Below are 17,384 nucleotides of genomic sequence, written 5' to 3' on the forward strand. Positions count from 1 at the left end.
GTAGGCTACTTATGTCAACATTTCAGAGTGGAGTGTGGAAAAGAGGTGAAGAAACGAGTGCAAGCAGGTTGGAACGGGTGGAGAAAAGTGTCAGGTGTGATGTGTGATAGGAAAGTACCAGCAAGAATGAAAAAAGGGAATGTGTACAGGACGGTGGTGAGACCTAGCCTGGCGCGGCCAGACCTTCACTGACGCTTCCTCCCCGTGAATCCTCGCTATGAGTCTGGCCGCACTAGGCTATGTACAGACCAGCTATGTTGTATGGTTTAGACTTAATAAAGTCGCACTGAGGGAAAGACAGGAAGCAGAGCTGGAGGTATAAAATGTTGAGGTTCTCTCTGGGAGTAACAAGGATGGATAGGATCAGCCAGGAACGAGTAGAGGAACAGCGCATGTCCCTCTGGAGATAAAGCCTGCAGAGAAGCCAGACTGAGATGGTTTGGACACCGGACAAGTACAGAGGACTAGGGATAGTGAGTAGGCCCTACTGTATATCGGTAAAAGGATGTTGAGGTTGGAACTGTCAGGCAGGAGGCCTAGAGGAAGACCAAAGAGAAGATTTATGGATGTAGTGAAAGAGGACATGAAGTTAGTTCGTGTGACTGTGAGAGAAGAGGAGGCAGAGGACAGGGTGAGATGGAGGCAGATGATTCGATGTGGCGACCCCTGAAGGGAAAAGCCGAAAGGAAAAGAAGACATTACTATACAATAATATTATCTATCTATAATATTATGGCATATAATAGCAAAGCATGTTTGGTGGTTTTGGAGGCCTGAGTGGTGTTTTTCCACCTTTCTTTTCATAGTCACCTCCACGAAGCCTCCAGCAACACAGGCCAACCTTCCTCAGGTTTATGACATCGATATGCGAACACCAGAGGGTGACATTCGCCTAGTGAATGGAAGGGATGCCTGCTCCGGCAGGGTAGAGATCTACATGCGAGGACAGTGGGGGACAGTGTGTGATGACATCTGGAACCTGGATAATGCCCAGGTACAGTGGTGTAACTATAAGTACATTTACTCAAATACTGTACTTAAGTAAAATGTTGAGGTATTCTTACTTTACTGGAGTATTTCCCATTTTCAGTATACTTTTAGGCCTACTCCACTACATCAGAGCCAAATATTATATTTTGTAGATTTTGATTACAAAACAATAACATAGGCTACCCTACCCACTTAGGCCCATTTCAGCCATTTGAAAATAGCCAATCAATAAAGCTCACAATGTAACCGTTGTGATGCAATCGAGTCATAATGATGCAACACATTGCAAGCTTATAGCTTATAGATCTGCTATTTTCAAAAGCTTTGTACACAATACATAATAGGCCACCGGTACCGTGGTACGTATATGAGCCTACAATTGAGAACTTGTGAAATGGGACATTCTGCATAATGAGTGCTTTTATACTTGTAGTACTTTTAAGTACATTTCTATACCAATAATTCCAGACTTTTACTTGTAACAGAGTATAATTTCCTACATTGCAGTATTATACTTTTCCTTAAGTTACCGTAAGAAGACCTTGAGTACTTTTTTCCACCACTTCCCACAGGTGGTGTGTAGACAGTCAGGCTGTGGCAGCCCACTGTCAGCACCGGCCGCTGCACATTTTGGACAGGGCAGTGGGGCCATCTGGCTGGATGATGTCACCTGCACAGGAAGTGAATCAAAGCTGATACAGTGCAGACATCTAGGTGTAGGAACCCACAACTGTGGCCACCAAGAAGATGCTGGTGTTGTCTGTAACAACTTAGGTAGAATATTATTAAATATGAACCACATATCTTTAAGGCCTAATGAAAAAAGGTGCTTATTTGTATTTACCTATAACTATAGGTCCTCCGGGAGTTCAAATGAAACATGGTTTAGTTATTGTGTCACACAGACACAGTTGGAAACATCTTCCAGAGGATGAGAGGATGAGAGGCTTGAGCAAACTCAGACTACTTTTATATTTTGTAAATGTCTTCTCATTGTTATTTAAAACACAAAAAAACTATAGACAATCACAATCAGAACTCTTGAGTAGGCCTACTTTTAAAGCAAAGTAAAATCTAGTGAACTTTAGATTGTGCTGTTCATCTTTGCACTCAGTTGAAAAGATGAACCTATACTGTATATACTGTAGCTGTATGCTGGCATTGATGAAGGTGGTATATTCTACCTTAAAATAGTATAAACGTGTTCATTTAATGCTTTCATCTAACGCTAATTTACGTTGAGCATGCTTAAAATGCAATTGTAATATGCATTAAGCTAGTCATGCTACGTACTTACAGTAGCATGACTCTACACTAAAAACTGACATTGTATGTAAACCTATTCAAAACACTGGATGGCATATTTGAGGCTATTTAATAAATGTTTGGCATTACAAAGTGGCTCTTCTTTCCTTCATATTACAGTATACATACTGTAATATTTGTAGAAAAATACAGCCACTTGTTAATGAATGAAGAAGTGTTTCTTCTCTTCCCCCATTCTCCTCTTGAATCCATCGCCCTGCAGCTCCAGAAGTCTTGACGTGTGGCCGGGATCAACTCCAAATGGGCCTGCCACTGAGTAACCTGCAGTTCCTTGGTTTTAACGGATCCTCTGGTCACCTGGCCGACCCGCGGTGCTCGTCCTTCACAGAGCGCAATGGGATGGTGTGGTACCAAGTGGAACGTCGGGCTGACACCTGTGGGAACATGCTGACGGTGAGGATTTGTCTGCCAACTTGTTGCTGTTACATTACATCAATGGTTTTCAACCTTTTTACATGTCAAGTCCCATTATTTATTTGGCATTTGAGCCACGGACCACCATTTGATGAGGTTCAGCGTCTCAGACCCAAACTAAAGAATATTTTGATATTGTTGGATAAGATTTTGTCCACAATTCCATGATTTATTGATTTGGCACTGGTACCATAGGAGGCAGCAAACGTTGATCAAAATAACAATTATTCTACAGTACATTCTCTAATTGTGTAGAGTTCTTGTAAATTAAGTTATGCAATGTTTAAACATAATTGAACTCTTGGTTTCATTTTACACTTAGAACCCAAAGCAGTAACACGCTATATAAGCTTGTAAGTCTGCTATTGTTGAAACGCACAAATCTAAAATTACACGCAAAAGAAAACACTTAGTTTCTCCTATGATTTGATTCTTGGAATTGAGCTCAGGGGGGCCTGTAGGCTATAGGTGGCTACGGTACACACTCGCCCATTGGGCCATGGCTCTTTAGCGGACTGGTAACGCACACGGCTTGTTTGAACGAGGTCCCGGGTTCGCCTCCTGGCCGTGGCTACAATGTCACTTCCACACAAAGCCAGGAAAGTCCGGGGATCGAACTGAGACCACTCTACCTCATGAGCCACTAGTGCCACACCTTCACAATATAGCGTTGGGTTCTAACTTATTGGACAATGGTTATGGACACACTGTTTAATCATGTGGTGGATGCTGGTACTTTCTTTCCAGTTGGCTATCAATCATTCACTCGACTGACCAGTAACCTCTGTCTCTCAGACCAACAGCACCCATGCCATCTACTCCAACAGTGTATTTGTCTACCCTGAAAACAATGCCTCATCTCCTGCGAGTTTTCCCTTCTCCTGTGCCTATCCACTGGAAACAGACACCAGCCTTGATGTGGCCATCAGACCAAACCTTCAGTAAGTAACCCACTTTCAAAGTTACATCAAAATGAAGAGTGCAGCAGATGAAAGTTATATTATTTATTAAGGCCATTCTCACTGCACCTCATTGCACCAAGATGACATCCACAGATTCCACAGTGTAGACATCAGATAGTTAAAACAAATCTAAATAAGGTGCTTATTATTGTATATCAGCATATTAGTTGATCTGACCATTGACCCCGAGGGAAATCCATTGTTTTTACGGCCAGTAATTGCTGCAATACATAGGCTACATGAATAAACTAGTGTGGGCTATTAGATTTCTGCCTTCAATTTGTAACTTAACTGTCAAGCTTCACTCACTTCAAGCCTATGTTATGTATTAGTATGGCACATGTATTTAACCGTAAACCTACAGGACAAAGGGAGGAAATGCATTAACAGGAGAATAATCTGAACTAGAAAGAGGCAATTCTGGGAAATTGCAAAGTGTGGTTGCCCACATCGCACCCGTCGAAAATGGAATCGCTTTTGTCTCTGCGTTGATTAGGCCATCCTCAACATGTGATTCAAATTTGGGGATGATTGGACTTTCCGTTCGTGATTTGTGCAATCTTTTGTAAAATAGGCCCCTCCCACTAACTTTGGAAGCTGATTACGGACGAATGATATGGAATATGGAATTTCTGACTGTGCTGTTTTCATCGGATAGGTCCCGAGATCATGTGTACCGATTTCTGTGAGAAAATGCTAATTTGCTGCAAATTGGTTCTAGACGGAAATGGGCGTGGCCTATATGGGGAGATGCGTCATGACCCAAGGAATCCAAGGGAAAAAACATTTTGATTTTACAACCTACGGTTCAAGAGTTATACCCAAAAATTTAAAGTTGGCTGTTATAGCGCCACCATGAGGCCGACCGATATAGTTCTAAGGTAATTAATTTTAGTAATTATGATGAATCTCTCCTCCAAGTCTTGTAAGTATAGCCCTTATGGTCTCAGAGGAAAAAATACTTTTGCATTTTCCCATTCATGTCTATGGGGAAATTGAATTATTAACTAATTAATTCATATCAATTAAATTATCCAACAAATGTCTTAGCAAAATACAAGCACACGATTCCCGATGTAGCCCGTCGTTTTGTGGGAGGTATAACGCGACAAAATAAACAGGGCACAGAAACTATAGTTTGGTTGCCCTCAGGGCAACCACACTAATTATAGCGGAGGATATTAATGACACGATCGTTCACTTTATGGTACAAGCACCAAATTTGGTACACAAGTGCTTCAGAACCTACTCTCTCAGAAAAGTACGTTGTCCACTTGAAAAAACTAAATGGCCACCATTTTTCAAGATGGCCGCCAAATGAAAAGGGCCTTTTGTGGCGGTTCTGGACAACCGTGGGTCCGACCGACTCGAAACCGGGCACTGCACTCCCTGTGGGTGTGTGGAACGTGTGTGTCGAATTTGAAGTCGGTGGGGCGAACGGTTCTCGGGTTATGTGGATTACAGATGTACAGACACACACACAGACTTGAACATATGTCAATGGGCAATGCCCATTGGGGTTGTTTTTAGATGATGGGTAAGAAGAGAGAGATGTGATGTCAGGTGGTGTGGGCTAAGAAGTGGTCAGGGCTATTTGAGATGTACAGTAAGTGCAAAGAGAGATGGTGAGGGAGGGAGAAAATGATTTGTACCAATTGACCAGACAGTAGACAGTATAGTGTAACAGGTTAAGGTGAGTATAGAGATGGAAATGTTCTAGCAAGATAAGCCAATGTATTGAGAATATGGGACATAGTATGGGTCAGGAAATATTTGTGACAGAAGGCTACCAGTGAGAGGGAAGATGTATACGATGGTAGTGAGACCAGCCATGCCGTACGGTTGGAAACGGTGGCACTGATGAAAAGGAGGCACAGCTGGAGGTGGCAGAATTAAGGATGCTATGGTTCTCATTAGGATTGAAAAGGAAGGACATTATCAGAAATTACTGAATTAGAGGATCAGCCCAGGTTAGAAGGTTTGGGGATAAAGCAAGAGAGGTGAGGTTGAGATGGTTTAGACATGTGAAAAGGAGGGATGAGGGTACATTGGGAGAAGGATGCTGAAGATGTAGCTGCCAGGTAAGGGCCGATTCATACTCCTATTTTACCGCTGTTTCGGCGCTGTAGTGCCGAAATGATTTCGGCTCGTCAGAAATTTTCAGTAGCACCGAAGAGCCGACTTTAGGATGGTACCCGCCCCCCCGAACCTCAAATGACGTCAAATTGTAGGCTCTACAGAGCCGAAACGACTTTTATTCGGCTCTAAAATAGGAGTATGAATCGGCCCTTAGAGGATGGCCAAAGACGAGGTTTAAGGATGCTGTGAGAGATGACATGAAGGTGGCAGGTCACAGAGGAAGATGCAGAAAACAAAACCAAATGGGGTCCATGTGTGGCCCAGCCCTATGGAATGTAAAATTCAAGCATGTGCTAATGAAAAGTATTTAAAATATATAGTTTTGATGCTCATCCTAGATCCTACTACTATAGGGGATGCAAAGCAATATGTCCGTTTGGTTCTCCTACCAAATCACTCCGTTAGCACACATCTCTCTATGCACAAAAAATTATGCATGCCACAGAAATCTGCACTACATTGCATCCATGTCATATTTACTGTACAAATATTGCTTTTGTATGACATACTGTTATTGCACAACATTTCACTGTGACACAAATTACATTACAATTTCCACATTAACCGACCCCTCCCCTTTTCCCTGCACGTGCACACACACACACACACACACGGTACTATACAGTACACTATAGTATGTTACAGTACAGTATGGTAAAGTACAGTACGGTACAGTAACGTGCGGTACGGCATGGTACAGTATGATACCATAAAGTATGGTACAGTACAGTATGATGCCGTACAGTACAGTACAGTACAGTACGGTACGGTACAGTACAGTAAAGTACAGTATGGTACAGTATGGTACCATGCAGTACAGTACAGTACAGTACAGTACGGTACAGTATGGTACAGTATGATACCATACAGTAAGGTACAGTATGGTACAGTATGGTACCATGCAGTATGGTACAGTACGGTACAGTACAGTACAGTACGGTACAGTATGGTACAGTATGATACCATACAGTAAGGTACGGTACAGTATGGTACAGTACGGTACAGTATGGTACCATGCAGTACGGTACAGTACGGTACGGTACAGTACAGTACGGTACGGTACGGTACTGTACTGTACTGTACAGTATGGTACAGTATGATGCCCTACAGTGCCGTACAGTATTATACAGTAGTATGGTACAGTACATCACAAAGGTATAGCCAAATATATGCTGAAATGCAAAACCAGTCTAATTTTGGTGGCCATCTTGAAATATCACCGCCATATTGGATTTTTGGATGGCTCGGTTTAAAAAGTTAAAGAGTTGACCAAAGGAATGTTCACGGCAAATGTCACGCTTGTATCACCAAGCGAACAACCGTTCCAATGATCTGCTAATTGCACAAATTCTGTGTGTGTGTACGTCTGTAATCCACGTAACTCGAGAACCGTTCGCCCCACCGACTTCAAATTCGACACACACGTTCCACACACCCACAGGGAGTGCAGTGCCCGGTCTCGAGTCGGTCGGACCCACGGTTGTCCAGAACCGCCACAAAAGGCCTTTTTCATTTGGCGGCCATCTTGAAAAATGGTGTCCATTTTGTTTTTTCAAGTGGACAACGTACTTTTCTGAGAGAGTAGGTTCCGAAGCACTCGTGTGCCAATTTTGGTGCTTGTACCATAAAGTGAACGATTCTCATGAAATATTGACTTAATATCCTCCACTATTACTTGAAAAACAAAGACTGTTAGAATAGAGCAGAATACCAGATAACAGTTTAATGCCATGTTCCTTCACAGGCTTGAAGGTGCCATTTCGGGTGTGGGTGCACAGGCCAGCGCCTCCATGTCCCTGTTCCAGAACTCCAACTACACAGAGCCTTACCCAGCAGGCCCGGTCACGCTGCCAGTGGGCTCTGCCATGCATGTAGGAGTATCTGTCGGGGAAACGGACCCAAGGTTTGTGGTCGTTCTGGACGACTGCTACGCCACTCATTCGTCGAACCCCGATGACCTCACGCTGCCTTTCACAGGTTTGCTCGAGGAGGGAACGTCGCTCTGTTTCCAGATCTGTACACTTCAAGCCCCTCACCATTGGGCCAATCACCTGTAAGTATCAATAATCAACAATAATTAAGCATTGGGAATTAGGCATGTAACGATATATCATATATCATATATCGATATAAATATAAATATAAATATATGTTCAGAAAGGATTTGAGATTTGTGGAAGAGAAATGCTAAAAGTTTCCTGACATTTAGTACCGTATTGAAAACAAACAATATTGTAAAAGAAAAATAAGTAAATACTGGATTTGAAGAGAAATAATTAGTCTGGAAAATTGTGTGCTTAAAAAATTGCAAAAACATCATATCGTGAACCTAATATCGTGATTCGAATCGTATCGTGAGACTAAATGTTAACTAAATGTGTTTTTCTCTTTGCTTTTAATCTCCAGGGGACACAATAGTGGCGTGAACCTTGGACATCTTTAAATGACTCCAATATACTGTAGTTTATATTATATTATTTTATATTACATTAGCCTATAATTGTAGGTGTTGTTTTATTCACATAACTGATACACATGACTAACTAATACAGTGTGTTTTTCAGAAATAGGTTTTTTTATTTTATTCTCAGCTTCCCTAAGCTGTTCACAATCCATTGAGTATTTTGTTTTGGCTATTTTGTTTATTTCTCTTACAAATATCAAATAAAGTTGTAGTTGGATTTCCCCCCCCCCTCCCCTAATTGCTTCTGCAGTCTAAATCTGTATAATATGAAATGTATGAAAGGTTTTGTAGCACATGTTTATTATAATGTGACATTGTGACACAGTCAAACATACGTTATTAATGGTACAGTAAGTCCTTAGGGACGATTAGGCCTCCAAAGGTATTATTTCACAATGCTTGTTAAAGTGTGTATCTGCCATTGTTAAAAAAAAGCAGAAGCTCGCAACTCACTTTATGATTCGACCTCACGTTTGAAACGAAACTTGATCTATAATGGTTATAAATATAGGCACCTTTTCCACCTATAATTATGGCATAATGCCATCTATTGCAGTGGTTCTCAACCTTTTCAGGCTGTGACACCCCCCCCCCCCCCTGATAAGCACTTGGAAAGTTGGAATGTAGGAGATAAGGCATTTATCTACAAGCTCAGTTGTGAGCTTGTAGAACCGCTATTTTCAACATTTTTGCCTCTGACAATTTGGCCAATGTTTTACCAGTTTTCATAGTATAGCTTGTTGATTTTGATGCAGTGGTGGTCTTTCTTCTTTTTTGAGGTTTTAAAAAGTTATTTAAAAAAATTAAGTTGACACTTCACTGTCATATGGGGGGGTCCTGGCCCACAGGTTGAGAACCACTGCTCTACTGTACTGTATATTTATATAACAACGTGGTGACACTAGCGAAAAAATAAAAGAAGGGACACATTTTAAGGAAATAAATCCCTGCAGGGTTGATCTACCACAGCGGACCTCTGGTCAGCATCCCCCTCCAGCTGTGGGAATCTGCCACCTACAACACAGAAAATAAACAAACAATAAACTGTATTTACAGTACAATCTGCATTCTGCACTACCCCAATAGATCTTTATGTTAGTCGCTGTCAGGTTTCGGAATTCCAAAACTGTTTTCACTTTTCAGGAAATGGGAGAAATAACCTGAGTTCCAAATGGATCAAATGTAGTTATTATTTAGTCACAAGCTCTTGTTAATACTTTTCATTGGTTAAACATTTAAAAACTTGCTTACAGACTTAACCACTTTCACTTTGAAAATAGCAGATCTACAAGCTCAGAAATACGTTGCGTTTTGACTTACTGTACTGTGATTTTGCCTCCTTTTCTGTGGCACTACTCTTGTATGATGAAGTCGGGCTCAAGCAGACCTGAACAAACTACAACTTGTTCAGAACCGAGCTGCCAGACTGGCACTTCATTGTTCTACTCGCACAAATATTGAATATACAGTATGCATACACGCCTGTCCTGGCTATCTGTTAAAAACGAACAGTGTTTGTCAGAAACATAATTTCAAATCAAACACCAGATTACTTCTTCAAACAGTTATTAAAATCAAGTGACAGACATAATCATAACACCAGAATTGCCAGCCTCGGTAACACTCCAAAAACGAACCTCCTTAAACAAACAGTTATGTATCGATCAATATCATTTTGGAACATGTTACCACCCCACATTTATATAATACAAAATAAATTATCTTTCAAATATGCTCTAAAGAAACACTACAGCTGACCACATGACCGGAATGTTATTCTTATGTTGTATTTAATTTTATAGAATAAATTGTAATTATGTATTTTCATGTATTTAAATTTGTAGAATGTATTGTAATTATGTATTCATGTGCTTTTTGTATGTATGGATCCAAACAATAAACAATAGGGCGTTAATTATCCGAGGATACTGCCCCGAACACGACGTGACCTAAAATCAGGGGGACAGCAGATGGATGCTCAACATGTTTCCATGCAGATAGATAGATGGTCTCACCTGCATTCTCTTGTGAAGGAACCTCAGTTTCTGGCTGAGAGAGTCGATCTCCTGAGAAGACAGAGAGGACATTCTGCTGTTGGACTAAAGCTGTATGGTTCGAAGGACACCTGCATCATCAGTCACATTTCCAAGCTACTTTACTTTAATTTAACTTTTGTTTACATAACCACATTAACTGATTGGTTTTTTAAGATAGACCAGTCATTAGTCCTACAACCTATCTCAAACCCTCACCCTAACCTCCCACGGGGCAGCACACCTAAACCTAACCTTAACCTTAACCCAACCCTTAACGCACCCCTCACCAACCTTAATCCGGTCGTTTTAACACACCCCTCACCAACCTTAATCTGGTCGTTTTAACGCACCCCTCACCAACCTTAATCCGGTCGTCTTAACGCACCCCTCAAAAAACGTATGTCTAACCAATGACTAATCTAAACGTAAGTATGCACCCCGATCTACTAGCTCACAGCGCATGGCATCGTATAGCTCGTCGTGACAGCACATCATAAAGCGTTTTATTATTCTGCTTATTAATTATTATAATGGAGAAAGTGCATGGACAATAATACCTGGCTGAGTTTCTCATGATGTCTGAGTTTGATTTGAGGCAGAAGACCCTCCAGTCTCTGAATCTAAATAGAAAGATTGTGTCACGTTAATGTTTTTATATACTGTATATATATATATATATTTCTTTTTTACAATATGAAACAAGTAATTACTGTCAATGTGTGCTTGCCTAGTTGTCAATTTACAGTTTAGGGGAGAGTCCCCAGATGACAAGTGACTTTTAAGACCCTTTTAATACCAACAAAAATAAAATAATGTTAAAACTTAAAATACCATTACTGCATCAAAAGTAATCAACTAATACTACAAAAACTGGCCAAAACATTGTCCAAATTATCAAATAATGTAAGAAAGAGGCAAAAATAGCCTCTTTCTTATAGCAAGAAATAGCAAAACTAAATGTGGGGGGACAACAATAGTATTTACAATATCATCGTTATGAGTGCAAAGCATTATTGTTTGTATTGTGAGTATGCTATATGTGTTGAACACATTTGAACGTAGCATCGACTTAACTAACTTCACACTCACAGTAAATGAAGCATTAACATTATGCCTGTTGTTTACTCCATTATTATACAATATTGTGTGCTGTACCCTCCTGTCAGTAGTCTGGAGTCTGGTCTTCATACTCTTGTTGATCATTGTCATGACAACCGTTCTGGGCTTGGGAAGAACTGGGAAGTGGGAATAAACAATGACAGCATGCTGACATATATTTCCTCAATGTGCCGTGTTGTACCTCAACAACAACAATGAATGAATGAATGAATGAACACAGCAACCATTAACATAAATGTGACATTGTATATACATACAACATATCTCCAGTATACCAATGTATAATTAAAAGTAGGGTGGCCGGGATTTTCTTTGGTTAAAATGAGTGTTAAATAGCTCTATATTATGATAGTACTCATTGACTACTATCAGAGTTCAGTAACAGGAGTCTGCATGTCTCTCTTTCTCTTAATAATACACCAGAAAATGCATTTTCAGGTCAGGATACCATTTTATCCAATCAGGATAGAGTACTCAGGCAGGATACAGATTAAACAAGTGCAAATTGGAAGTGATGACACAAAGAAATGAGCAGACAAAATGGGGAACCGCAGCACTATAAAAAATGAAGCTGATAAATGGGTACTGTCTCCTGATTGGTTGAAATGTTGTAACCCACCTGGAAATGTATTTTCTGTTTATTGAAGAGCTGGAGAGACTCCGGTTACTGAACAAACACTCTATAGCAGGGGTGCCCACGCTTGTTTGACTTGAGAGGTACCTTCAAAATGACCAGCTCAACAAGATCTACCCGCCCAACAAATATCCCATTGCTGAAAATAGTTAGAACATGTAACTGAATAAAGGTACCTCTATTTCTCCACTTGGAATGGAGAAATAGAGGAGGGAATGGAATTATCTCTCTTATCCTACTGTTTGTACACAACACTCTTAAAAATAGAGTATTCCATTGTGAAGTAGCGGCCATTTTTGTCAATCAATCAAGTCTCCTTAATTCAAGTGTCAGATGCCAAATTTCAATTATATATGTTCTAGGTAGGGGGGATGTCATGTGGTCTACCTGCACAGCCTTTGTGATCTACTGGTAGATCGCAATCTACCTTTTAGGCACCCCTGGTCTATAGCAATGATTACCATCAGAAAATAGTGTTGTAACCTTTTAACACAAATGTGTTTTGTTTTAACCAAAGAATATCACTTATCCTACCTTTAAACATTTTGAGAATATCCGGTACTGTATATTGTATGTCATACATATATATATCCTCGTCTTCATAAACAGTTTAGATAATTCTCACCATGTTGGAAGATGTTGGTGACCTCCACCATGTATGGCCTATAATGAAGACAATGTGTCAAAATTCATATCAATGCATAAAGTTGGCTTTAAAGCACTTTTCTAGGCTTGCTTTTACAGTATATTACATTCTTGCACACAAATCTGTCATCTGTCAGACATCTTTACTTTGTAAACATTGCATTGATAAGTGATTATGTACATTAAATACATTTTAGTTGTGTGGAATAACAAATGCAGAATGTTGTAGCAAATGATGGATGAAATTTCAATCAGGTACAATCAATACCAAATGAACCCATGACAAAGAACATACAACAACCACATTATTTATCCTATATGGTTCTGATGATGCTCAGCATGAAATAATACATGGAGAGAACTTGAACTTGAAGTGGTTAACCAAGCGCAGATCAGACACAGGACCAAGACAGAGGCGAGTCTAAAAACTAAATAATCATAGCTCAGCCTCAGAGACAAGACACTGAGCTTCAGCATTGAACAAACACATACTGTACCACTGTGAGACAGAACTTACATGTGCTTACTGTTGGCAGGAATAGAGCTGTTCAGGGGAATCAAATAGCCACGCTGGTTCCTTATCTGGAGAGAGATTCGGATACGGTATAATACAGTCTCACAGCCTAAAAAGAATGATATAAGATTCTTATATACTCTTTATCTCAGACCCATGGATCCATATAATTTGTTTTTAAGAAAGTAGCATATAAATGTACAATAAATACACTTACAGATGAGATTACTAGATTTAAAAAGTATCTAAAAAAAACGACTGTCTGGACTGCCAGGGAGTTTGTGTCTGTGTGCCTTTCATGTTTCCTGGAGGATTAACCCTATTTTGATGACCCCATGGGCCTTTCCTCTAGCGCCACCCTCAGGCCAAAAATGTCAACCGTGCACCCATGATGATGATTCATGAATCATGATTCAGATTTACATGAATGTACTCATATTAATGACCAAACCATTGACAAACACCCAGTGATGGAAGAAGTACATTCTTTACTTCTACAGCTTTTAACCTATTAGACCAGGGGGTTTCAACTGATTATGAACCAGGGACCACCACGCTGACTGATAATCAACCTGGGGACCACTGTTGAGTTGGGTATGGGGATATTAAAATTAATATCAAATTTGTTAATTTGAGGTGAATTAAATCAAGCCCTTAACAGTCAGTATAATTTAACTGGCATATGCTAGTCGTCCGGATCTATTCCTTTCCCATGGTTGCCCTTACTCTGTTCTCTTAACCTTCCATATTAAACTCATAGATGGCAGACACATGCGATTGCATGATTATATGGGCACTTTTGACATTTCCTAATAGACTCAACCAGTCAATCCGGTTCACTTTCCCTTGAAATTCAAACTCCCTTTCTGTGGAAGTTACTTCCCTGCAGTAACTGACATTGATGTCATCATACATCACCAGGTCACTTAATGAACTAGTTAATTTCCCAACTAGTGGTCGATAAAAAACATACTAAATGCATGGCCAGGGCCCAGGGACCACATGCAATACCTTCACGGACCACCAGTGGTCCACGGACCACCAGTTGAAAACCTCTGTATTAGACAAACACCCCCTCCAGGGGATGACAGCCTGCCAGAGTTTTTGCACAAATTGAGAAACAGAATGAGGGTATTAAAAGTGTAATTAATGCCATACTGTACCTTAAATGTGATATCAGCCATGTTCAGCTCAAAAGTGCTAGCAATGATCTTAAAGGACAGAACATAATAGTTTAGTTGATTGGAAATTTTAAAAGACGAGTGTCTCTATTTTTGTCAATGCTAAACCCCTTATCCCTAAAATACTTTTCATTTATTTATTTTTATTATCTCGAAAAACATTTTTGAATAGTTAAAATAGACAATCTATAAGCTCACGTGTCGATGTAGATGTAGCTATTTTAACTATTCAAAAATGTTTTTCAAAATAGTAAAAAAGAAAAGAAAAAGGCAAAGTAGTTTAAACAGGGGTTTAGCATGGACAAAAATAGAGCCCAATATGTGTTATTTGTTAAAGATAAAACACAAAGTCATGGACTTATTTCCCCTATGGTCCTTGCTAACCTGTTTGAAATGTTTCTATACTGTATGCCACAATTATGCTTTTAGTTGTTTTTAGATGCAGGCAGACCAGCTCTGGCCATAGTAGCCATGATAGGCCCTTGAAATAAATGGTGTATCATGCCTGTGTCACTATGTTTTGTAGCCTCAGAGGTGCCACAAGTGTAATTTTGAAAACACGAATTACGGTAATTACCTACTTACTACAATATGTAGTAAGTAAGGCAGGTCTGATATGGAGCGACACACACACAGCAACCATCAATGGAATAGGCCTACTGCAACATTTTGGCAGTGACTGCCCTGTGCGTGCTGTTGCCCCAGCATCAATGTCATCTTGAAAACACTCTAGCAGGTGAAACGGTCACCTTCACACATTCACAATGATGTCAAACACACCCACCTGTTTGACCACAGCAGACTCTGCTGCTTGGGGAATGGACACTTCCTTCAAACCCACCACTTTGTCATCTGAAAATACAAAGTATAGGTCAATTCAACCACACAGCTTTTGAATTAGAATGATCGTGCACGCACACACACACACACACACCTCTGAATGGTACATGTCTAATGCCACTCAAGATGAAAACATAGCCCCGTAGCTATGGAAACGGTTTTGTGTACAGATAAGAGTTCAAATAATTACACAACCCTCTGAAAGACAGAAATACAAACCGTTCCTGTCGAGCCTCCGCAGTGCAATCCAAGCCTTTGAGAAATGAGATTTGTCCACACTGACATTAGACATATTTTGTTTTCTTCTGTATAGTCCAACGTAAGAAGTCTCACCAACATCAGCAGATTCTCCTCCCAGGCCACTTCAGAAATCACAGTCAAGCCCCATCCTCCCCTCCTGCATGTACGCATGCGTTATTAGGGTAATGGTGGAATTTCAGAATAAGACCTATTAATGACTTGTGTTATTAATCAATTGAGACATGAGGCCAATTCTACAAATGCCACCTAAAACAGTGGTTCTCAAACGTTTTCGTAATTCCAAATTAATTCGAACATTTTTCAAACACTCATAAAATAAATAATTAAATTATACTAAAGGTGTTTTCCCGGTTGTAATGGCTTAAAACAAGATTAATTTACTAGAATCTTCTCTCACAGATAATGTCATTCTGGAGTGGAATTTGAAAATGAAAGCATTCTAAAATGCTGTATGATCTCTCAAATTCAAATTAGAGTTACATGTCCACACCGTTCACCACCTTGTGACAATCTACAAGCTTGCAACGTGTCACAATCCTGTGAATTCTAAGCGTGTACATGAGCTGTTTTCACTATTATAGTAGGCTACAACAAAGTAAGAGACAAAGGGCTCCATTTTCGTCACCCCTTATCCCTAAACTTTTGAATAGTTCAACTAGACAATCTACTGTTACTTTCTTAGCTTACGCATGTTTCATGACAAATGCTTTTTATGTGATGTATTCCCATGCTTTTTTGTTCTTGCTTAATGTAAATCGCTCTGGATTAAGAGCGTCTGCTAAATGCCTAAATTGTAAATTGTACATTGACACGTTGTGAGCTTGTAGACTGGCCATTTTAACTATTCAAAAATGTTTAGCAAAATAGAAAAAAAAAAAGAGTTTAGGGATAAGGGGTTTAGTGCCTAGTGGTGACGAAAATAGAGCCCAAAAGGGCCCTTTTTGCAGGGCCATTATAACCCTTATCCCTAAACTTCTTTGACTTTTCTACTATTTTGAAAAACATTTTTGAATAGTTAAAATCTACAAGCTCACGTGTCGATGTAGTTCGGCTAGTTGAACACATTTGAAATGTTTTCTAAATAGTAAAAAATCACACCCGTGTGAAGTGAGTGGTGCAACTCCATGTGGGGGTCCCCGTTAGTTCCAGACCCACATGACCACGGCCAGTCTGCCGGCCGGTTCCGGCAAGCCGCCCCACGTCCGAAACGGTAGAGAAATGAAAGTTACCATGTGGGGGTCCCCGGAGAAATGACAGTTACCGTATGGGGGTCCCTCTACTGTACTGTACTGGCACACTCAAAATCATCATAGTTAATATGAGTGTGTTTGTGTGTGCGTTAGGTTGCGCACAGGTGGTGAAAAACAATCATGCTGTTTTCGTGCTCATACCCACCCAGGCAGGCAGGCACCCACCCACCCACACACATAGCTCTGTAAGGGAGTGGTTGCACCACTCAAAAAAACAAAGAAGTTTAGGGATATGGGGTATAGCATGGCGAAAATAGAGCATTCATGAGAGAAACCTGATTGAATTGAATGAAAATACTAGTGATCATGAATAATTTGACCCGCCCTGCCAAAACAAGTCGACATTTCTTGACACAACCCGCAGGTTACAGGTCAACTTGCGCATTTGACCAGACCCTTCCAAAACGTTTTACAAAAATGGACCTGTATGTGCCATCACTGGCACATACAGTGGAAAAGGCTTTGCTACTTGATGTGAATAAACATAACGTGTGATAAAATCACACAGAGGAAAACCTACAACTGCAAGCGACATGGGAAGAGTTTTTGAGCAAAGCGTTGAAAGGTTATCGGTGAAACTAAAGTTGGAAAAGGCTGCTCTCTGAAAGA

This window comes from Protomyctophum parallelum, assembly GCF_964188405.1.
Source record: "Protomyctophum parallelum genome assembly, chromosome: 1".
Taxonomy (NCBI): Eukaryota; Metazoa; Chordata; class Actinopteri; order Myctophiformes; family Myctophidae; genus Protomyctophum; species Protomyctophum parallelum.